The sequence below is a fragment of the Thermobia domestica genome, chromosome 6, assembly GCF_964235325.1.
Source record: "Thermobia domestica chromosome 6, izTheDome1.hap1.1, whole genome shotgun sequence".
In the NCBI taxonomy this organism is placed as follows: Eukaryota; Metazoa; Arthropoda; class Insecta; order Zygentoma; family Lepismatidae; genus Thermobia; species Thermobia domestica.
Window position 1 is genome coordinate 23,664,271 of NC_137459.1, and position 25,999 is coordinate 23,690,269.

Sequence of the window (25,999 nt, forward strand, 5' to 3'; positions counted from 1 at the left end):
ATGTTGATTTTAAAAGAAAACGTTTGTCACCGGAGGACCCTATAAATGTTAACCTCTTTCGAAAATAGAGGGAAAGGAAATTGCCCCCTTTTGCCTCCCTCTGTGGGCACCCATGTCTCTGATGGGCCAGCAGTATTAAAAAAGGATACTTTTAGTCTAATCTCCATCACTTTTGGTCGTTTACACTTGTAGACATCTCTTAGCGTCTCTCTGATAGGCCAGCAAGAATCAACAAGCATACTTTCAGTCTATTCTGCATCACTTTTGGTCGTTTACACTGTAGACATCTCTTAGAGTCTATTTGATAGGCCACCAGTATTCAACCTCGTACTTTCAGTCTATACTGCAGCACTTTTGACCGTTTACACTTGCAGACATCACTTTTAGTCTATCTGATAGATCAGCAGTATTCAACAAGCATATACCTTCAGTCTATTCTGCAGCACTTTTGGTCGTTTACACTGTAGACATCTCTTAGAGATTACATCATAGGTGAGTAATATTCAACAGTTCTGTACTTCAGCCTGTACTGTCTGGACTTCAGCACTTGGGTGGTTTACGCTTGCAGATATCTCTTAGAGTCTCTGTGATAGGACACCCGTATCCAACAAACATACTTTCAGTCTATACTCAGTACTTTCGGTCGATCACACTTGTAGACATCTCTTAGAGTCTATCTGATAGGCCAGCAATACTCAACAGGCAAACTTTCAGTCTGTACTTCAGAATTTGTGTAGTTTACACTTGTAGATATCTCTTAGAGTCTATCTGATAGGCCAGCAGTATTCAACAAGCATACTTTCAGTCTATACTGCAGCACTTTCAATCGTATACACTTGCAGACAGATCTTAGAGTCTCCCTGATAGGCCAGCAGTATTCAACAAGCACACTTTCCGTCAATACGGCACCACTTTTTGTCCTTTACACTTGTAGACATCTCTTACAGTCTATCTGATAGGTCAGTAGAATTCAGCAAGCATACTTTCACTCTATTCTGTAGCACTTTTGGTCGTTTACACTTGTAGACATCTGTTGCAGTCTCTGATAGACCAGCAGTATTCAGAAAGCATATACCTGCAGTCCATTATGCAGCACGTTTGGTCGTTTACACTTTAGACATCGCTTAGAGATTACATCATAGGCCAGCAATATTCAATAGTTCTGTACTGTCTCTCCTTCAGCACTTGGGTGGTTTACGCTTGTAGATATCTCTTAGAGTCTCTCAGATAGGCCAGCAGTATTCAACAAACATACTTTCAGTCTATACTCAGCACTTTCGGTCGATCGCACTTGTAGACATCTCTTAGAGTCTCCCTCATAGGCCAGCAGTAATCAACAAGCAAACTTTCAATCTATACTGCAGCACTTTTGATCGTTTACAACTTGTATACATCTATTAGAGTCTATCTGATAGGCCAGCAATATTCAACAGGCAAACTTTCAGTCTGTATTTCAGAATTTGTGTAGTTTACACTTGTAGACATCTCTTAGAGTCTATCTGATATGCCAGCAGTATTCAACAAGTATACTTTCAGTCTATACTCCAGCACTTTGAATCGTATACACTTGCAGACATATCCTAGTGTCTACCTGATAGGCCAGCAGTATTCAACAACCACACTTTCCGTCAATACGGCATCACTTTTTGTCCTTTACACTTCTATACATGTCTTAGAGTCTCTCTGATGGGCCAGCGGTATACAACATGCATACCTTTAGTCTATATTGCAGAACTTTCAGTCGTTCAGACTTTTATACATCTGTTAGAGTCTATCTGATAGGCCAGCAATATTCAACAAGCATACTTTCAGCCTTTACTTCAGCATTTAGATCCTTTACACCTATAGCATTTTTAGACTATATCTGATATTCCAGCAGTATTCAACAAACAAACTTTTAGTCTACTCTGCAGCACTTTTGATCGGTTACACTGAAGACATCTCTTAGAGTCTCTCTGATAGGCCACCAGTATTCAACAAGAATACTTTCAGACTATTCTGCAGCACCTTTGATCGTTTACACTTGTACACATCCGTTTCAGTCTCTGATAGATCAGCAGTATTCAACAAGCATATACCTTCAGTCTATTCTGCAGCACTTTTGGTCGTTTACACTGTAGATATCTCTTAGAGATTACATCATAGGTGAGCAATATTCAACAGTTCTTTACTTCAGTCTGTACTGTCTGTACTTCAGCACTTGGGTGGTTTACGCTTGTAGATATCTCTTAGAGTCTCTCTGATAGGACAGCAGTAATCAAGAAACATACTTTCAGTCTATACTCAGTACTTTCAGTCGATCACACTTGTAGACATCTCTTAGAGTCTATCTGATAGGCCAGCAATACTTAACAGGCAAACTTTCAGTCTGTACTTCAGAATTTCTGTAGTTTACACTTGTAGACATCTCTTAGAGTCTATCTGATAGGCCAGCAGTATTCAACAAGCATATTTTCAGTCTATACTGCAGCACTTTCAATCGTATACACTTGCAGACAGATCTTAGAGTCTATCTGAGAGGCCAGCAGTAATCAACATTACACTTTCAGCCTATACTGCAGCACTTTTGATCGTTTACACTGAAGACATCTATTAGAGTCTATCTGATAGGGCAACAGTATTCAACAAGCATACTTTCAGTCTATACTGCAGCACTTTCAATCGTATACACTTGCAGACAGATCTTAGAGTCTACCTGATAGGCCAGCAGTATTCAACAAGCACACTTTCCGTCAATACGGCATTACTTTTTGTCCTTTACACTTGTAGACATCTCTTAAAGTCTATCTGATAGGCAAGTAGAATTCAGCAAGCCTACTTTCAATCTATTCTGTAGCACTTTTGGTCGTTTACACTTGTAAACATCTGTTTTAGTCTCTGATAGACCAGCAGTATTCAGAAAGCATATACTTGCAGTCTATTCTGCAGCACTTTCGGTCGTTTACACTTTAGACATCTCTTAGAGATTACATCATAGGCCAGCAATATTCAAAAGTTATGTACTGTCTCTACTTCAGCACTTGGGTGGTTTACGCTTGTAGATATCTCTTAGAGTCTCTTTGATAGGCCAGCAGTATTCACCAAACATACTTTCAGTCTATACTCAGGACTTTCGGTCGATCGCACTTGTAGACATCTCTTAGAGTTTCCCTGATAGGCCAGCAGTAATCAACAAGCACACTTTCAGTCTATACTGCAGCACTTTTGATCGTTTACAACTTGTATACATCTATTAGAGTCTATCTGATTGGCCAGCAATATTCAACAGGCAAACTTTCAGTCTGTACTTCAGAATTTGTGTAGTTTACACTTGTAGTCGTCTCTTAGAGTCTATCTGATAGGCCAGGAGTATTCAACAAGCATACTTTCAGTCTATACTGGAGCACTTTCAATCGTATACACTTGTAGATATTTCTTAGAGTCTATCTGATAGGCCAGCAGTAATCAACATCACACTTCAGCCTATACTGCAGCACTTTTGATCGTTTACACTTGTATACATTTATCAGAGTCTATCCGATAGGCCAGCAGTATTCAACAAGCATACTTTCAGTCTATACTGCAGCACTCTCAATCGTATACACTTGCAGACAGATCTTAGAGTCTATCTGATAGGCCAGCAGTAATCAACATCACACTTCAGCCTATACTGCAGCACTTTTGATCGTTTACACTTGTATACATTTATCAGAGTCTATCCGATAGGCCAGCAGTATTCAACAAGCATACGTTCAGTCTACACTGCATCACTTTCAGTCCTTTACACTTGTAGACATCTGCTTCAGTCTCTGAAAGGACAGCAGTATTCAGCAAGCATTTTCTTTCAGTCTATTCTTCAGCACTTTTGGTCGTTTACACTGTAGACATCTCTTAGAGACTACATCATAGGTGAGCAATATTCAACAGTTCTGTACCTCAGTCTGTACTGTCTGTACTTCAGCACTTGGGTCGTTTACGCTTGTAGCTATCTCTTAGAGTCTATCTGATATGCCAGCCGTATTCAACAAGTATACTTTCAGACTATACTCCAGCACTTTGAATCGTATACACTTGCAGACATATCCTAGTGTCTATCTGATAGGCCAGCAGTATTCAACAACCACACTTCCCGTCAATACGGCATCACTTTTTGTCATTTACACTTCTATACACCTCTTAGAGTCTCTCTGATGGGCCAGCGGTATTCAACATGCATACCTTTAGTATATTGCAGAACTATCAGTCGTTCAGATTTTTTTACATCTGTTAGAGTCTATCTGATAGGCCAGCAATATTCAACAAGCATACTTTCAGCCTTTACTTCAGCATTTAGATCCTTTACACTTATAGCATCTTTTAGAGTATATCTGATATTCCAGGAGTATTCAACAAACAAACTTTTAGTCTACTCTGCAGCACTTTTGATCGGTTACACTGAAGACATCTCTCAGAGTCTTTCTGATAGGCCACCAGTATTCCACAAGAATACTTTCAGTCTATTCTGCAGCACATTTGATCGTTTACACTTGTAGATATCTGTTTCAGTCTCTGATAGGCCAGCAGTATTCAGGAAGCATATATCTTCAGTCTATTCTGCAGCACTTTTGGTCGTTTACACTGTAGACATCTCTTAGAGATTGCATCATATGTGAGCAATATTCAACAGTTCTGTACTGTCTGTACTTCAGCACTTGGGTGGATTACGCTTGTAGATATCTCTTAGAGTCTCTCTGATAGGACAGCAGTAATCAAGAAACATACTTTCAGTCTATACTCAGTACTTTCGGTCGATCACACTTGTAGACATCTCTTAGAGTCTATCTGATAGGCCAGCAATACTTAGCAGGCAAACTTTCAGTCTGTACTTCAGAATTTGTGTAGTTTACACTTGTAGACATCTCTTAGAGTCTATCTGATAGGCCAGCAGTATTCAACAAGCATACTTTCAGTCTATACTGCAGCACTTTCAATCGTATAAACTCGCAGACAGATCTTAGAGTCTATCTGATAGGCCAGCAGTAATCAACATCACACTTTCAGCCTATACTGCAGCACTTTTGATCGTTCACACTTGTATACATCTATTAGAGACTATCTGATAGGCCAGCAGTATTCAACAAGCATACTTTCCGTCTATACTGCAGCACTTTCAATCGTATACACTTGCAGACAGATCTTAGAGTCTACCTGATAGGCCAGCAGTATTCAACAAGCACACTTTCCGTCAATACGGCATTACTTTTTGTCCTTTACACTTGTAGACATCTCTTAAAGTCTACCTGATAGGCCAGCAGTATTCAACAAGCACACTTTCCGTCAATACGGCATTACTTTTTGTCCTTTACACTTGTAGACATCTCTTAAAGTCTATCTGATAGGCCAGTAGAATTCAGCAAGCATACTTTCACTCTATTCTGTAGCACTTTTGGTCGTTTACACTTGTAGACGTCTGTTTTAGTCTCTCACAGGCCAGCAGTATTCAGAAAGCATATACCTGCAGTCTATTCTGCAGCTCTTTTGGTCGTTTACACTGTAGACATCTCTTAGAGATTACATCATAGGCCAGCAATATTCAACAGTTCTGTACTGTCTCTACTTCAGCACTTGGGTGGTTTACGCTTGTAGATATCTCTTAGAGTCTCTCTGATAGGCCAGCAGTATTCAACAAACATACTTTCAGTTTATACTCAGCACTTTCGGTCGATCGCACCTGTAGTCATCTCTTAGAGTCTCCCTGATAGGCCAGCAGTAATCAACAAGCACACTTTCAATCTATACTGCAGCACTTTTGATCGGTTACAACTTGTATACATCTATTAGAGTCTATCTGATAGGCCAGCAATATTCAACAGGCAAACTTTCCTTCTGTACTTCAGAATTTGTGTAGTTCACACTTGTAGACATCTCTTAGAGTCTATCTGATAGGCCAGCAGTATTCAACAAGCATACTTTCAGTCTATACTGCAGCACTTTCAATCGTATACACTTGCATACAGATCTTAGAGTCTATCTGATAGGCCAACAGTAATGAACATCACACTTTCAGCCTATACTGCAGCACTTTTGATCGTTCACACTTATATATACATCTATTAGGGTCTATCTGATAGGCCAGCAGTATTCAACAAGCATACTTCCAGTCTATACTGCAGCACTTTCAATCGTATACACTTGCAGACAGATCTTAGAGTCTACCTGATGGGCCAGCAGTATTCAGCAAGCACACTTTCCGTCAATACGGCATTACTTTTTGTCCTTTACACTTGTAAACATCTCTTAAAGTGTACCTGATAGGCCAGCAGTATTCAACGAGCACACTTTCCGTCAATACGTCATCACTTTTTGCCTTTACACTTGTAGACATCTCTTAAAGTCTATCTGATAGGTCAGTAGAATTCAGCAAGCATAATTTCACTCTATTTTGTAGGACTTTTGGTCGTTTACACTTGTAGACGTCTGTTTTAGTCTCTGACAGGCCAGCAGTATTCAGAAAGCATATACCTGCAGTCTATTCTGCAGCACTTTTGGTCGTTTACACTGTAGACATCTCTTAGAGATTACATCATAGGCCAGCAATATTCAAAAGTTCTGTACTGTTTCTACTTCAGCACTTGGGTGGTTTACGCTTGTAGATATTTCTTAGAGTCTCTCTGATAGGCCAGCAGTATTCAACAAACATACTTTCAGTCTATACTCAGCACTTTCGGTCGATCGCGCTTGTAGTCATCTCTTAGAGTCTCCCTGATAGGCCAGCAGTATTCAACAAGCATACTTTCAGTCTATACTGCAGCACTTTCAATCGTATACACTTGCAGACAGATCTTAGGGTCTATCTGATAGGCCAGCAGTAATCAACATCACACTTTCAGCTTATACTGCAGCACTTTTCATCGTTTACACTTGTATACATCTATCAGAGTCTATCTGATAGGCCAGCAGTATTCAACAAGCATACTTTCAGTCTATACTGCAACACTTTCAATCGTATACACTTGCAGACAGATCTTAGAGTCTACCTGATAGACCACCAGTATTCAACAAGCATACGTTCAGTCTATACTGCATCACCTTTGGTCCTTTACACTTGTAGACATCTCTTAGAGTCTATCTGATTGGCCAGTAGTATTCAACGAACTTACTTTCAGCCTATACTGCAGCACTTTTGATCGTTTACACTTGTATACATCTATCAGAGTCTATCTGATAGGCCAGCAGTATTCAACAAGCATACTTTCAGTCTATACTGCAGCACTTTCAGTCGTATACACTTGCAGACAGATCTTAGAGTCTACCTGGTAGGCCAGCAGTATTCAACAAGCATACGTTCAGTCTATACTGCATCACTTTCGGTCCTTTACACTTGTAGACATCTGCTTCAGTCTCTGATATGGCAGCAGTGTTCAGCAAGCATATTCTTTCAGTCTATTCTTCAGCACTTTTGGTCGTTTACACTGTAGACATCTCTTAGAGACTACATCATAGGTGAACAATATTCAATAGTTCTTCACTTCAGTCTGTACTGTCTGTACTTCAGCACTTGGGTGGTTTACGCTTGTAGATATCTCTTAGAGTCTCTCTGATAGTACAGCAGTAATCAACAAACATACTTTCAGTCTATACTCAGTACTTTCGGTCGATCACACTTGTAGACATCTCTTAGAGTCTATCTGATACTCCAGCAGTATTCAACAAGCATACTTTCAGTCTATACTCCAGCACTTTGAATCGTATACACTTGCAGACATATCCTAGTGTCTACCTGATAGACCAGCAGTATTCAACAAGCACTCTTTCCGTCAATACGGCATCACTTTTTGTCCCTTACACTTCTATACATCTCTTAGAGTCTCTCTGATGGGCCAGCGGTATTCAACATGCATACCTTTAGTCTATATTGCAGAACTTTCAGTCGTTCAGACTTTTATACATCTGTTAGAGTCTATCTGATAGGCCAGCAATATTCAACAAGCATACTTTCAGCCTTTACTTCAGCATTTAGATCCCTTACACTTATAGCATCTTTTAAAGTCTATCTGATATTCCAGCAGTATTCAACAAACATACTTTTAGTCTACTCTGCAGCACTTTTGATCGGTTGCACTGAAGACATCTCTTAGAGTCTCTCTGATAGGCCACCAGTATTCAACAAGAATACTTTCAGTCTATTCTGCAGCACCTTTGATCGTTTACACTTGTAGACATCTGTTTCAGTCTCTGTTAAGCCAACAGTATTCAGGAAGCATATACCTTCAGTCTATTTTGCAGCACTTTTGGTCGTTTACACTGTAGATATCTCTTAGAGATTACATCATAGGTGAGCAATATTCAACAGTTCTTCACTTCAGTCTGTATTGTCTGTACTTCAGCACTTGGGTGGTTTACGCTTGTAGATATCTCTTAGAGTCTCTCTGATAGGACAGCAGTAATCAAGAAACATACTTTCAGTCTATACTCAGTACTTTCGGTCGATCACACTTGTAGACATCTCTTAGAGTCTATCTGATAGGCCAGCGATACTTAACAGGCAAACTTTCAGTCTGTACTTCAGAATTTCTGTAGTTTACACTTGTAGACATCTCTTAGAGTCTATCTGATAGGCCAGCAGTATTCAACAAGCATACTTTCAGTCTATACTGCAGCACTTTCAATCGTATACACTTGCATACAGATCTTAGAGTCTATCTGATAGGCCAACAGTAATGAACATCACACTTTCAGCCTATACTGCAGCACTTTTGATCGTTCACACTTATATATACATCTATTAGGGTCTATCTGATAGGCCAGCAGTATTCAACAAGCATACTTCCAGTCTATACTGCAGCACTTTCAATCGTATACACTTGCAGACAGATCTTAGAGTCTACCTGATGGGCCAGCAGTATTCAGCAAGCACACTTTCCGTCAATACGGCATTACTTTTTGTCCTTTACACTTGTAAACATCTCTTAAAGTGTACCTGATAGGCCAGCAGTATTCAACGAGCACACTTTCCGTCAATACGTCATCACTTTTTGCCTTTACACTTGTAGACATCTCTTAAAGTCTATCTGATAGGTCAGTAGAATTCAGCAAGCATAATTTCACTCTATTTTGTAGGACTTTTGGTCGTTTACACTTGTAGACGTCTGTTTTAGTCTCTGACAGGCCAGCAGTATTCAGAAAGCATATACCTGCAGTCTATTCTGCAGCACTTTTGGTCGTTTACACTGTAGACATCTCTTAGAGATTACATCATAGGCCAGCAATATTCAAAAGTTCTGTACTGTTTCTACTTCAGCACTTGGGTGGTTTACGCTTGTAGATATTTCTTAGAGTCTCTCTGATAGGCCAGCAGTATTCAACAAACATACTTTCAGTCTATACTCAGCACTTTCGGTCGATCGCGCTTGTAGTCATCTCTTAGAGTCTCCCTGATAGGCCAGCAGTATTCAACAAGCATACTTTCAGTCTATACTGCAGCACTTTCAATCGTATACACTTGCAGACAGATCTTAGGGTCTATCTGATAGGCCAGCAGTAATCAACATCACACTTTCAGCTTATACTGCAGCACTTTTGATCGTTTACACTTGTATACATCTATCAGAGTCTATCTGATAGGCCAGCAGTATTCAACAAGCATACTTTCAGTCTATACTGCAACACTTTCAATCGTATACACTTGCAGACAGATCTTAGAGTCTACCTGATAGACCACCAGTATTCAACAAGCATACGTTCAGTCTATACTGCATCACCTTTGGTCCTTTACACTTGTAGACATCTCTTAGAGTCTATCTGATTGGCCAGTAGTATTCAACGAACTTACTTTCAGCCTATACTGCAGCACTTTTGATCGTTTACACTTGTATACATCTATCAGAGTCTATCTGATAGGCCAGCAGTATTCAACAAGCATACTTTCAGTCTATACTGCAGCACTTTCAATCGTATACACTTGCAGACAGATATTAGAGTCTACCTGATAGACCAGCAGTATTCAACAAGCATACGTTCAGTTTATACTGCTTCACTTTTAGTCCTTTACACTTGTAGACATCTGCTTCAGTCTCTGATAGAGCAGCAGTGTTCAGCAAGCATATTCTTTCAGTCTATTCTGCAGCACTTTTGGTCGTTTACACTGTAGACATCTCTTAGAGACTACATCATAGGTGAGCAATATTCAACAGTTCTGTACCTCAGTCTGTACTGTCTGTTCTTCAGCACTTGGGTCGTTTACGCTTGTAGCTATCTCTTAGAGTCTATCTGATATGCCAGCAGTATTCAACAAGCATACTTTCAGTCTATACTCCAGCACTTTGAATCGTATACACTTATAAACATATATTAGTGTCTACCTGATAGGCCAGCAGTATTCAACAAGCACACTTTCCGTCAATACAGCATCCCTTTTTGTCCTTTACACTTCTGTACATCTCTTAGAGTCTCTCTGATGGGCCAGCGGTATTCAATATGCACACCTTTTGTCTATATTGCAGAACTTTCAGTCGTTCAGACTTTTATACATCTGTTAGAGTCTATCTGATAGGCCAGCAATATTCAAACACCATACTTTCAGCCTTTACTTCAGCATTTAGATCCTTTACACTTACAGCATCTTTTAGAGTATATCTGATATTCCACCAGTATTCAACAAACATACTTTTAGTCTTCTCTGCAGCACTTTTGATCGTTTACACTGAAGACATCTCTTAGAGGCTCTCTGATAGGCCACCAGTATTCAACAAGAATACTTTCAGTCTATACTGCAGCACTTTGAATCGTATACACTTGGAGACATATCCTAATGTCTACCTGATAGGCCAGCAGTATTCAACAAGCACACTTTCCGTTAATACGGCATCACTTTTTGTCTTTTACACTTCTATACATCTCTTAGAGTCTCTCTCATAGGCCAGCAGTATTCAACCAGCATACTTTCAGTCTATTCTGCAGCTCTGTTGGTCGTTTACACTGTAGACATCTCTTAGAGTCTATCTGATAGGTCTGCAGTATTCAACATCAGACTTTCAGTCTATTCTGCATCACTTTTTGTCCTTTACACTTGTAGACATCTCTTAGGGTCTCTCTGATCATGGGCGCTCCCATGATTTTTTTCCATGGGGGGAAGTACATATATATATGCCAAAATTTCCGGTCGCCAGAAGTTTAGAGCTGCCGACCAATGTTCAGTAGAAATGGTTTCTCCCTAAACTCACAGGAATGCACAGTTTCTGTTTCCCACGAAAATAATTGAAGCTGAGTGAGAGAAAACTCCGAATGTGAAGTCTTCGCAACGGACATGGAAAGTGAAGTCTTCGCAGGGTTGTAATTTGCACCTCCTTTCCTGCCTTCAGAGTGTCTTAGTAGAGTGGCTAGAATATAAACTTTGTTTTCTTGAAAAAGATTTACAGAAAAAACTTGATTACGAGTTTCCCAAATCTCCTTCCGATTGTCACATTTTGTGCAGTTTTACCTGTGAGTAGGCTTTATGTGAGAGAGGCTTCGGCACTCTCAACAGAATTGAGACTGCCTACAGGAATTCACTGAAGTACGACACTGGATTATTTGCTGACAATTTCCATTAATAATCCTTCACTTAAGGACTTAGATCCGAGAACTCAATCGACCCCTGATACTTAAGTGTAGATAGAGAAAGAGCGCTACACAAACGTGATATTGTTAAGATATTTTTGAATATGTATATGAATTGTCCAATTCAAAATAGATTATACTGATTCAACTTGTGTGGTTTTGAAATTTTATGCCCTGATGTAAATCTCTTTCTTTGTCAAATCAAAGAATGCCTTGGGAGGGGGGAGGGGCCCTCTAATAATTTATACGTGATAGATACTGACGACCATCATTTTTTTATTGGCGAGTGCGTCTAACTTTGAAATTTTGCTTCCTGCATATATTCCACTCTCCCTCACGCAATCACTTTAAGAGATTTTAGCTTGACGTTGGCAAAAGAAACAACAAAAGGCTAAATTATCTTTTCAACTCAACTGACGGATCCTATCATTCAAAATACTTTTCCGTTGCATTCATCAGGCTGAATATAATCATTACTGAAAAGAAAAATATAAAACATCAAAGGAAGACACTGTAGGTTAAAATTTTTTGGATGGGCTCATCTAAATTTTGTTATTCCTTACACTTTATTTGAATGTTGATTTTAAAAGCAAACGATTGTCACTGGAAGAGCCTATAAATGTTAACCTCTTTCGAAAATAGAGGGAAAGGAAATTGCCCCCTTTTGCCCCCCTCTGTGGGCACCCATGTCTCTGATGGGCCAGCAGTATTAAACAAGGATACTTTTAGTCTAATCTCCATCACTTTTGGTCGTTTACACTTGCAGACATCTCTTAGTGTTTCTCTGATAGGCCAGCAGTAATCTACAAGCACACTTTCAGTCTATTCTGCAGCACTTTTGGTCGTTTACACTCTAGACATCTCTTAGAGTCTATCTGATAGGCCAGCAGTATTCAACCTCATACTTTCAGTCTATACTGCAGCCCTTTTGATCGTTTACACTTGCAGACATCACTTTTAGTCTATCTGATAGATCAGCAGTATTCAACAAGCATATACCTTCAGTCTATTCTTCAGCACTTTTGATCGTTTACACTTGTAGACATCTGTTCCAGTCTCTGATAGGCCAGCAGTATTCAGCAAGCATATACATTCAGTCTATTCTTCAGAACTTTTGGTCGTTTACACTGTAGATATCTCTTAGAGATTACATCATAGGCCAGCAATATTCAACAGTTCTGTACTTCAGTCTGTACTGTCTGTACTTCAGCACTTGGATCGTTTTCGCTTGTAGATATCTCCTAAAGTCTATCTGATATGCCAGTAGTATTAGACAAGCATACTTTCAGTCTATACTGCAGCACTTTCAATCATATACACTTGCAGACATATCCTAGTGTCTACCTGATAGGCCAACAGTATTCAACAAGCACACTTTCCGTCAATACGGCATCACGTTTTGTCCTTTACACTTGTAGACATCTCTTAAAGTCTATCTGATAGGCCAGCAGAATTCAGCAAGCATAGTTTCACTCTATTCTGTAGCACGTTTGGTCTTTTACACTTGTAGACATCTGTTTCAGTCTCTGATAGGCCAGCAGTATTCAGCAAGCATATTCTTTCACTCTATTCTGCAGCACTTTTGGTCGTTTACACTGTAGACATCTCTTAGAGATTGCATCATAGGCCAGCAATATTCAACAGTTCTGTACTTCAGTCTGTACTGTTTCTACTTCAGCACTTGCTTGGTTTACGCTTGTAGATATCTCTTAGAGTCTCTCTGATAGGCCAGCAGTATTCAACAAACTTACTTTCAGTCTATCCTCAGCACTTTCGGTCGATCACACTTGTAGACATCTCTTAGAGTCTCCCTGATAGGCCAGCAGTAATCAACAAGCCCATTCTCAGTCTATACTGCAGCACTTTTTATCGTTTACAACTTGTAGACATTTCTTAGAGTCTAGTTGATAGACCAGCACTATTCAACAAACATACTTTCCGTTTATACCGCATCACCTTTGGTCCTTTACACTTGTAGACATCTCTTAGAGTCTATCTGATTGGCCAGCAGTATTGTACAAGCATAATTTCAGTCTACACTACAGCACTTTGAATCGTATACACTTGCAGACATGTCTTAGAGTCTATCTGATGGGCCAGCAGTATTCAGCAAACATACTTTCCCTCTGTACTTCAGCACTTTTGGTTCTTTACACTTGCAGACATATCTCAGAGTCTATTTCATATTCCAGCAATATTTAACATGATACTTCAGTCTATACTGCAGCACGTTTGATCGTTTACACTTGTAGACATTTCTTAGTGTCTATCTGGTAGGCTAGCAGTATTCAACATGCATACTTTCAGTCTATACTGCTACACTTTTCATCGTTTACACTTGTAGACATTTCTTAGTGTCTATCTTATAGGCCAGCAGTATTGTACAAGCATAATTTCAGTCTACACTACAGCACTTTGAATCGTATACACTTGCAGTCATGTCTTAGAGTCTACCTGATAGGCCAGCAGTATTCAACAAGCATGCATTAAGTCTATACTGCATCACTTTTGGTCTTTTACACTTGTACTCATCTCTTAAAGTCTGTCTGATAGGCCAGTCGTCTTCAACGAACATACTTTCAGTCTATACTGATGCCCTTTTGATCGTTTACACTTGTAGACATTTCTTAGAGTCTAGTTGATAGACCAGCACTATTCAACAAACATACTTTCCGTTTATACCGCATCACCTTTGGTCCTTTACACTTGTAGACATCTCTTAGAGTCTATCTGATTGGCCAGTAGTATTCAACGAACTTACTTTCAGTCTATACTGCAGCACGTTTGATCGTTTACACTTGTAGACATTACTTAGTGTCTACCTCATAGGCCAGCAATATTCAACAAGCATACTTTCAGTCTATGCTGCAGCACTTTTGGTCCTTTACACTTTTAGACATCTCTTAGAGTCTGTTTGATGGGCCTGCAGTATTCAGGAAGCATACTTTCCCTCTATACTGCAGCACTTTTGGTCTTTTTACACTTGTAGACATCTCTTAGAGTCTATCTGATAGTCCAGCAATATTCAACATTATACTTTCTGTTTATACTGCAGTACGTTTGATCGTTTACACTTTTAGACATTTCTTAATGTCTACCTGATAGGCCAGCAGTATTCAACGAGCATATTTTCCGTTTATACTGCATCACTTTTAGTCCTTTACACTTGTAGACATCTCTTAGAGCCTATCTGATGGGCCAGCAGTGTTCAACAAACATACATTCCCTCTGTACTGCAGCACTTTTGGTTTTTTAGACTTGCAGACATCTCTTAGTGTCTATTTCATAGGCCAGCAATATTCAACATGTATACTTTCAGTCTATACTCCTACACTTTTATCTTTTTCAGTTGTCGACATCACTTAGAGTCTATCTGGTAGGCCACCAGTATTCAACAAGCGTACTTTCAGTCTTTATTGCTGCACTTTTGGTCGTTTACGCCTGTAGACATCTCTTGGAGCATATCTGATAGGCCAGCATTGTTCAACAACCATACTTTCAGTCTATACTGCAGCACTTCTCCAATGTTGCAATGTCTCGATGAAGCTATTCTCTGTATTCATCTCATATTGCGGCAGGTTTTGACGTCTTACATCATCGCATTTCAGCAATAAACTGTCACTAGAAAAAATGGAAAATTTATTTTTTTTTAAGAAATAATGTTAGCACCAGGCACTTGTGTAAAATAACTAGTAATTTTTACACACTTCAAGTTACCTGAAGGCAAACTCTTAGGCCAAGCATAAATCATAGCCACAGTTTCTATTATTAAGTCTTGTTGCAATTGTATCCAATTTAGCTGTAGTAGGACGTAATATCGATTCTACTTTTATGGATTTTATGTGTTTGCCGAGAATCAGCAGAATTATTTTGAGGTCCATTTTAATTATTCTTTCCTGCGAGACAACGCTGACAATTTCGAAGTAAGGTGTAGAGTATGCGTACATACGTACATACATACACAGTGCTATTACTATTATTATTATTACTACTACTACTACCACTATTATTTCTACTATTACTACTACTAGTAATAATAAAAATTAAATTTTTTATGAAACTGCTCAATCATGATTCGTCAAGTAGCTGGTGCTCATGAACATCTATATCATAGAATAAGAACTGCTGGTGATCAGGTAGACACTTTCCTCGACACCTGGACATTACTGATTTTCTATATGCACCCAGCAGAGAACAACCTCTAAAATCGTAACCATTGACATAAAGGGCATTGCATATCCAATAACACGATATATGCTAATTTGCAAAGATCCCATGTTACTATAATGCGCTCTGCTCGAAGTCGTCATCAATTTATATGTTCTGTCCCGTTTGGGGCAAAAGTCTATTCAAACTTTTACTGTACAACTGAGTTCAGGGAAGGGATTAGAGCATCAGTGCCAAGGTCTGCAACTTGCATCGTCACACAGAATCTTACTATCACCACATTGCTCCTCATCTTCACCGGGAACTCCAGGGAAATCGTCGTAGCCATCCTGGAATACCAGGGGAAGAAAGGAACAAGCTTCCAGAACATGAATTCGTTTCACTTATTAGCATTGAAAATACATTTTTACAACTTCAATCATATTAGAAGCTTTTACACACAAACGGAAACACGTTTATAGAAAAGGTGTCACCTACTAATGAAATACCATTATTTGTACCAGATACGTAATAAATCGACAAATTATCATATTTCTGATATATACGTAAACGTTATGAACCATAGCGCCCAATACTGACGCCTGCTTTGCATCATTTGGCACTCTACCCTTTACCACCTAGGTATCAATATTACTATCAACCACTGTTACACACTACTCCTTGATGCTTTACATAGCTCCTTGGAGATTTCCGAATACGTGATCACCTTCCACTCATATTTCCATCATTTTCGCGGTGGCTTAGTGGTAGAGCGTTCACCTCTGGCACCTGGGGTCCCTGGCGCGATCGCTGCTCGTGCCAGCTGAATTTTGCAATGGAAAAATACCGTGTGCGTAGGATTTGTCGAGGTTCTCCCGTTTACTCCCACTTTCTTCATTCCACCATTTCATTCATTTCTCATCATCTCCTCTCATTTAGCCTAGCCGGCATAACCGTGGAACGTAAAACTCAAAGATTTCATTTCATTTCATTTTCACATGCCAGTCCCAACTCCACCCACTCACATAGGAACATATCTGGTCAACTCTACCTACACACGCTCGGATCCAATTCTTCTGGTCGCTCACAATTAGCTGCTAATTATAGTTTCCACAGAACTTTTTACCCTTTTCGCTGTGGTATACCAGGCTTTCTGTCTTCCTTTACACGTGTTTAGCTGGGGCTTCGCAGATAAGATTTTCTCTTCTTTTCGCCCAGCATTTAATCGGAAACAGGTTGGGGTCACTTGAATGTCTTCTAACACAGACACCCAATTGTAAATTGGGATACCAATTACGTATTGTCTTTTCACTTTGTCCTTCTTTATGAAATCGTGAACTGAAATGCCTTTCGACAGTGATTACCGATTTTGTATGAAACTCAAGGACTCAATATATATGCTTCTCTCCTGTCTTTAATTTTTATTCTTCTCTATGTCCTCCTCATTAGTTTAGTGGATGATGTGTGTGCCTTTGTTGCATGTCATCTGTGGTTCGTTTTCATTAATAATATGTCAATTGTAGGTTGAAGATCATACTAAGCATACAGCATACATATACATGGAACGTTAAACTAAAAAAAAATCATTTTAATTTTTTATATAACATATAGTTGAAAAGAAAACCTCAGTAACTTTCAGATGCAAATGTCACAAGTGCTCGATATAACCTTCTTTTGTCAAGCTACAAACTTTCACATGCAAGTCACAACTTACGTCGGAACATATCCTGGTCAACTCTTCCCACAGTCCATCAGATCCAAGTCTTCTGGTCATCAAGATTAGCTTCAAAGAATGGTTTTCTCAGCACTTTCCACACTGTTTTTTGTGGTATACCAAACTTTACGTATGCCTTTACAGTTGTTTAGCTGGGGCTTCGCACTTAAGCTTTTCTCTTGTTTTTGCCCAACATTTATGGTAATCGGAAACAGGTTGGTATCTCGTGGATTTCTTCTAACAGAGACACCCAGTTGTAAATTGGGATACCAAGTACGTATTGTCTCTTTAATTCGTCCTTCAAGAAATCTTGTACGGAACTATCTTTCGAAAAAAAATGCTGATCTCTTATGAAACTTAAGAACTCAATATTCATGCTTCTCTCTTGTCGCTGCCATTTCTAATCTTGGTACCAAAACTGATAAATAAGACCTCTTACCATATCTGAAACGAAACATAATGAGAATTTCTTTCGATGCTATATGTTTCTATATTCTACGCCTTATACTTTCAACACTGCCTGTGAACGAAATTAGTGAAATTATTTTTGCTATCTATGTGTAAGGATGGTAAAGGCCAATATATTGAGTACTTATGGTAAACGTGTAGATATGCAAAGTCAATTGAAAGCTTTAAATTGACTTCTAACATTCATACCAAGTGAGTAAACATCTTTGTAAGAAACGTTGAAGAGTTCCCTCTCCTTCTAAAATTTTTATACATTTTTCAACCATCTGTTTATAAATTATTATTATTTCTTTTTTTAATTATCCCCTCTTTTTAGTGCTGAGGAAAATAAGACATGTATCTCCAATTTCAGATGGAATCTGAAAACTGTAATCCATATATACTGAGAAAAATACCCCGAAATCTGTAAGCTGTCTACGTTAACTCCTGGTAAAGATAACCTCCGGACGAAGCAAGCGACAGTAGAATACAACATGCAGTGAATTAGAGAGTTGGTTTCATGAACAAATCGGTTTTATTTTATTTTGTTTTGTGCCAAGACAATTTATTTAAGGCTGCTGTTATATAATGTCTCTTCGTAATATTCAACAGAAAATTTTGACTCATGTGACGACATAACGACGTTACCGTAATAATCGGAAGTCTGGTCTTTCTTATCTCAATGAACCTCAAGCAACACTTTACATCACCCATTCGTCTTCTTTGTCTATCTAAAGAGCTGTACGAGACTTAGAGCGCTAGGAAATCGTCTCGTATTCCGCATACGAAGAGTGTTGATTTGATTTACTCGTTTTTAGATATTTAGCAATCTATCGCTATTGTGAAGTTCAGCATGGCGTAGCTTTCTAAGTTGTGCACGTGTATCTATTACGTTCTTCTCCAAAACATTAGTTTAAACTATGTATTCAAATATCTTTAATTTTTCCTCTACATCAACCTCATTGGTCTAGTGGCTGGTGCTTGTGCCTTTGTTGTACGTGGTCTGAGGTTCACTTTTTTAAATCATCTGTCACCTTTAGCCTAAAGATCATACTAAGCATAAAGCATAAGCGTGGTATGTTGATAGAAATAGAAAAGACATTTATCTTTTTCTTCTCTACGTATCAAAAACGAACTTTCTCATCCAAACAATATAACGATTAGAACTAAAGTTCTCCTCAATGATAAATGGCTTACTCGTCACCAGAAGAGTTTTCCATATTCTCTTTTACCTATCCAATATAGTCAGGTTGTAATTTAATTCTAAAAGAATATCGTTGTTTGGCGATTAGTGTTGTTAGCCAGCTGTTGGAAATCAAACCTAAACTATGCTTCTAATCTCCTTCTATGTCTGCACTACATAGGCCACCATTTCATTTAGCATAAACTTGGAAATTAGCGAGTGTGAAACAATGGGTTTTCGCTCAGACTCATGTAGTGAAAAGTCAATGTTTCTCAAATTTGAAGTCTATGACTATAAATTGTCTGGATAATGCTTATCCCTTAGTCAGTTTTATTCAATAAGTGAAGACTGAAAGAGAAACTGAAGAAGACTATAAATAATTTCAATTCCTCAGGCACATGCCTCAAGTGAAAATTTCGTATAATGTTCATATTATATCTTAAAATGCTACGATTGGTAGCTCATTGGATCTTGAAAGAATAAGCCATACGTGTTTAGACTGCAGGATATCATATGCTACATCGTGAAAATTTCATTTAAAAGAAATTTTCTGTTTGGACTACAATAATGACCGAATAACACAATATAAAACATTACATACCATGTTTGATTACAAACATAAAATATATTTGATACAAATAACATCTATAAAAATAAACTCTTGACACTATACGGAAAATGTTAGTACAAGATTAGATTCTTTATTTTATCTCATGTAATGTACATCATGTACCTCATGTAATTATATATTGTGTGACTTATTGATGTATTATGATTGTTTTACAAACTTGTTCATCGTTTCAAAATAGAGAAATATGTTCTGCATGCTTTCCAATCTTATAGGTACACATATAATACGTAGGTATTATAAGAACATCATTTACAGCCTTTCTTTGCTACCTTTGATGCAGGAAACCAACGTTAACGTATTCATATTGTTTCACTAGCGATATTAAAACTGAAATTAACACAAGTTAAGGTAATGTTGAAGCGAGAAATGGAAAACATCCAGAAAGTTTACAAAATAATGTATCCTGGCATTTGAACAGTTTTTTAATATTTGGAAGTGTTTTAAAATGTTCAGCTTACTTCAGAATTTGCTCATATGCACTTCTGATACGTGAATATCAGAAAAATTTTAGACACTCTTATTTCTCATACATTAGATGCAATGATAATCCATATATATATATTTTTGCATTCCTAAATCATATACCAAATGTGATAATATTATAATTCCTCAGATACCTACCATTGGATTTCCGTGGAATGTCTTAATGATAGAACTGCAGTACCTCATGTCCTGCATTAAAACCGCTTTCTCTTCTCTTAAAGTTACTCATTTTCGTTCAGTGATACTAAAAACAGGGATTGTCTTTGGTACACTATTCTGAACTTTGCTGCACTCGTGTACAAATTTTAACTTTACAAACGACAAAATACGTCTAGCATCCACCTACGTAGAGGCTATTTCTATTCATTGCGATAATCAGTGCTTCCGTTTGCACGCTGTCCAAATTAGCACAGTTACGGCAAAGGTAGGTAACTGTTCTTTAGATTTCTACAACAGAGAGAGCATTCGTAATGTACTTTTCATTCAACTCGAAGAGAAAAATTGTAATATCATTTTAACACGTTACTATTTTCTAGCACTTGATTCTAAACCTCTCAAATCGTTCCAGAAAAAATCCTATCCACTATCAACCCACATTCTCTACACAGCAAGACATTATGCTGTTAATATAACTACATTTAGAGCACAGGTTAGTGGTTCTAGGCTGACTACCAACATACCGTGTTATTTCAACACCAAGCGCCCGCCCTTGTTGCTAACACAAGCCCGATATTATTAGTGTGACACAAAGTATGCGATGAGCACTTTCAAATTAGACGTCGTAGTCAATTTTGTAGTGTGGAAATAACACCGCGTCGGTGATAAAGAACTAGGTGAATAAACGCAGAAATAGGAACAACGCATATTTCAGTTTCCAATAATGAACTACGAATAGGAAGGTAATGATAATGATGATATTCCAAAAATATGAGCAGCTCTCAGAAAACGATAACTTTCGTCAATCTCCTGATTAATGTATTTCTGTAGCGCACATAAGTGCGTATACAACACCTAATTCTTGCAGATAGAGGAGGGCAGTTATACTGGAGACGTTCCTATCCACTATCACCGCACATTCTCTACACAACATAATATTATGCTTTTAGTGTAACTGTATTTTTAACACAGGTTAGTGATCCTGGCCTGATTATACCACTTAACCGCGTTATTTCAACACAAGTGCTCTTTATTGTGGTTGAACCAAACTCAATATTACTGGTGTGACATAAAGTAAGTGAAAAGAACTGTCAAATTAGATGATGTGGTTATTTCATTGCCTATTTCCGTTTGTAATAATGGACTATAAAGAGGAAAAAGAAGATGATGATATTAAGTAGAAACCGCTTTTTACTATATATTACGGGTTTTAATTCTTTGGCGAATTATAACGTTAAACCCAAAAGTGGTTTATGCCTGAAACTTTAGGTTTAAATAGGGTTAAGAGAGAAGATATTTCTTATTCTTACGACGCCTAATCGATTTCTAACTAAAACGCTTAATGGTAGGTTTTATCATTTTTGCTCTGTGTAGAGCAATACTGAAAACGAAAATTGTAATGGAGTTCTACTGCTTTCGGTTTTAGTACAGAGTAAAGGATTGTAGATAAAATGTACTCTTGGGAGGCTTAATTGATAGCAGAATACATCATCTCCACGTACATGTGTTACCGTTTCTCGTCTATAGTGATCAATGTAAAAACCGGTATTTCTTTGTATGTAGTACCGGTTTGATTATTGCCTAGGTAATCCAACTCGATTGCTAAATTTTATTCTCTACATACTGAAAAAAAAGTTGAGATTATTCATTTCCTTGGTGTTCGGGAATTCCTCGGATAAAAGTGCTAATCAGTTATTGAATTTCGAAAGAATGACTTCTCCTGAAGAAATTGATAGAAAATGAATCTTAAAATCACAAACTGTAAAGCAAAAATAGCAGAAAAGTTTATTTTTTAAATAAAAGCACCCAGTGGGATTCGAATCACGTTGAAATGTTTTCAATCCCAATAGTAAGAAAGAACACACACGACTACCTTTTTAAACGGATTTTCTTTTTAAATACTAATACAAATACACCACCAACTTCCTAATCGTCTTCATTGTATAGTTGCCCATGTATCTTCTTCTGCTATAGAAACACGCTGAAAGCGTTCCTTTCAGTTGTATTGATGTCGATCTTCTACCGTCTGATGTATGAGCTGTTCTAAAGAGTAAGATATTTTCTCAACAAATTTCCGAAACAAGAATAATGCTGAGTTACGAATGAGTGCCATTTTTTGTGGATGGCGTCACAAAATCAATTGAATGCATAATTATTTTCACTCTTTTCGTATTACTCTCACTTTGATATAGAGGCCATAGTACTACATTTAACACTGTAATTGTTAAATATTGTAATCGATTTTATCAGAACATTCTCCTATGTAAGCTACACATCAATACGAGTTCTTACCTGTTAGAGCAATTTTGATACTCAAATTACTTTAGGAGTTTGTTCTATTTGATATTGTCAATTCTGTCCTCTAAGTTTTGTTTTCTGAGGTCAGTATCTCACCTGGTCCCATATTCTTTAGCGATTTATAATTTGTGGCACACTATTTTTCTTTGTGCAAGGTGTTGTAGAAAGTTTGTGAAAACTCATTTAGTCAAATCGCCACTTGTCTTTTTGTTGGAAGACTTCTCTCTCATTTTAATTTGGAGTAGTTTCATTTGCATTCTGGTGACGTGTTCTAAGCGCAGCTGTCATATATTTTGGCTTTTTGGAGAATCTTTCTCCGTGGCTTAATAGAACATAAGTTGTGAATCACAGTTTCTGAATTCTCCATATCAAGCTAATCTCACCACTTCTTCCGCTAAATTGTGATTTCTTGCGAGTTGTGTTCACTCTAGATGATAAATGTTGGGCATTCAAAATGTCCATTAAAGTGGTGACCTCAATGGCGTTCTCCTACTGTCTGTGTATAAAATGTTTTAAAGGTTGAGATGTTTACAAATTTCCGAAACAAGATTAATGCTGTGTTTCGAATAGACGAGGTTAGTTCCAGATGGCGTCTCAAATTAAACAGAATATATAACTGTTTTCTCTTTATTCTTATTGCTCTCACTTTGATACACACACGTTTCTATACATTAGCATTTTAAGACCACAGGGGAAAAAGGAAAGTTGGACATTACTGATTTTCCACCTGCATCCAGCAGAGAACAACCTCCAAAATCGTAACGATTGACATAAAGGGCATTGCATATCCAATAACACGATAGATGGTAATTTGCAAAGATCCCATGTTACTATAATGCGGTCTGAAGTGACCAAAGCTGGAAGTCGCCATCAATTTATATGATCTGTCCCGTACTGTACAACTGAGTTCAGGGAAGGGATTAGAGCATCAGTGCTAAGGTCTGCAACTTGCACCGTCACACAGAATTTTACTATCACCACATTGATCCTCATCTTCACCGGGAACTCCTGGGAATCGTCGTAGCCATCCTGGAATACCAGGGCAAGAAAGGAACAAGCTTCCAGAACATGTCTTCGTTTCACTTATTAGCAGTGAAAATACATTTTTACAACTTCTATCATATTAGAAGCTTTTACACACAAACGGAAACACGTTTATAGAAAACGTGTCACCTACTAATGAAATACCACTATTTGTACCAGATACGTAATAAATCAACAAATTATCATATTTCTGATATATACGTAAACGTTATGAACCATAGCGCCCAACACTGACGCCTGCTTTGCATCATTTGCCACTCCACCCTTCACCACCTAGATATCAATATTACTATCAACCACTGTTACACACTACTCCTTGACGCTTTAGATAACTCCTTGGAGATTTCCGAATACGTGATCACCTTCCGCTCATATTTCCATCATTTCCGCTGTGGCTTAGTGGTAGAGCGTTCACCTCTGGCGCCTGGGGTCCCTGGCGCGATCGCTGCTCGTGCCAGCTGAATTTTGCATTGGAAAAATACCGTGTGCGTAGGATTCCTCGAGGTTCTCCCGTTTACTTCCACTTTCTTCATTCCACCATTTCATTCATTTCTCATCATCTCCTCTCATTTAGCCTAGTCGGCATAACCGTGGAACGTAAAGCTCAAAGATTTCATTTCATTTTCACATGCCAGTCCCAACTCCACCCACTCACGTAGGAACATATCTGGTCAACTCTACCTACAAACGCTCGGATCCAATTCTTCTGGTCGCTCACGATTAGCTGCTAATTATAGTTTCCACAGAACTTTTTACCCTTTTCGCTGTGGTATACCAGGCTTTCTGTCTTCCTTTACACGTGTTTAGCTGGGGCTTCGCAGATAAGATTTTCTCTTCTTATCGCCCAACATTTAATCGGAAACAGGTTGGGGTCACTTGAATGTCTTCTAACACAGACACCCAATTGTAAATTGGGATACCAATTACGTATTGTCTTTTCACTTTGTCCTTCTTTATGAAATCGTGAACTGAAATGCCTTTCGACAGTGATTACCGATTTTGTATGAAACTCAAGAACTCAATATGTATGCTTCTCTCCTGTCTTTAATTTTTCTTCTTCTCTACGTCCTCCTCATTAGTCTAGTGGCTGGTGTGTGTGCCTTTGTTGCACGTCATCTGTGGTTCGCTGTCATTAATAATATGTCAACTGTAGGTTGAAGATCATACTAAGCATACAGCATACATAAGCATGGAATGTTAAACTAAAAAAAAAACCTTTTAAATTTTTATATAACATATAGCATGAAAAGAAAACCTCACTAACTTTCAGATGCAAATGTTACAAGTGCTCGATATAACCTTCTTTTGTCAAGCGACAAACTTTCACATGCCAGTCACAACTTACGTCGGAACATATCCTGGTCAACTCTTCCCACAGTCCATCAGATCCAAGTCTTCTGGTCATCAAGATTAGCTTCGAAGGATGGTTTTCTCAGCACTTTCCACACTGTTTTTTGTGGTATACCAAACTTTACGTATGCCTTTACAGTTGCTTAGCTGGGGCTTCGCACTTAAGCTTTTCTCTTGTTTTCGCCCAACATTTATAGTAATCGGAAACACGTTGGTATCTCGTGGATTTCTTCTAACAGAGACATCCAGTTGTAAATTGGGATACCAAGTATGTATTGTCTCTTTAATTCGTCCTTTATGAAATCTTGTACGGAACTATCTTTCGAAAAAAAATGCTGATCTTTTATGAAACTTAAGAACTCAATATTCATGCTTCTCTCTTGTCGCTGCCATTTCTAATCCTGGTACCAAAATTGATAAATAAGACCTCTTACCATATCTGAAACGAAACATAATGAGATTTTCTTTCGATGCTATATGTTTCTATATTCTACGCCTTATACTTTTAACACTGCCTGTGAACGAAATTAGTGAAATTATTTCTGCTATCTATGTGTAAGGATGGTAAAGGCCAATATTTTGAGTACTTATGGTAAACGTGTAGATACGTAAAGTCAATTGAAAGCTTTAAATTGACTTCTAACCTTCATACCAAGTGAGTAAACATCTTTGTAAGGAACGTTGAACAGTTCCCTCTCCTAAAATTTTTATACATTTTTCAACCATCTGTTTATAAATTATTATTGCTTCTTTTTTAATTATCCCCTCTTTTCAGTGCTGAGAAAAATAAGACATGTATCTCCAACTTCAGATGGAGTCTGAAAACTGTAATCCATACATACTGAGAAAAATACCCCGAAATCTGTAAGGTGTCTTCGTTAACTCCTGGTAAAGATAACCTCCGGACGAAGCAAGCGACAGTAGAATACAACATGCAGTGAATTAGAGAGTTGGTTTCATGAACAAATCGGTTTTATTTTATTTTGTTTTG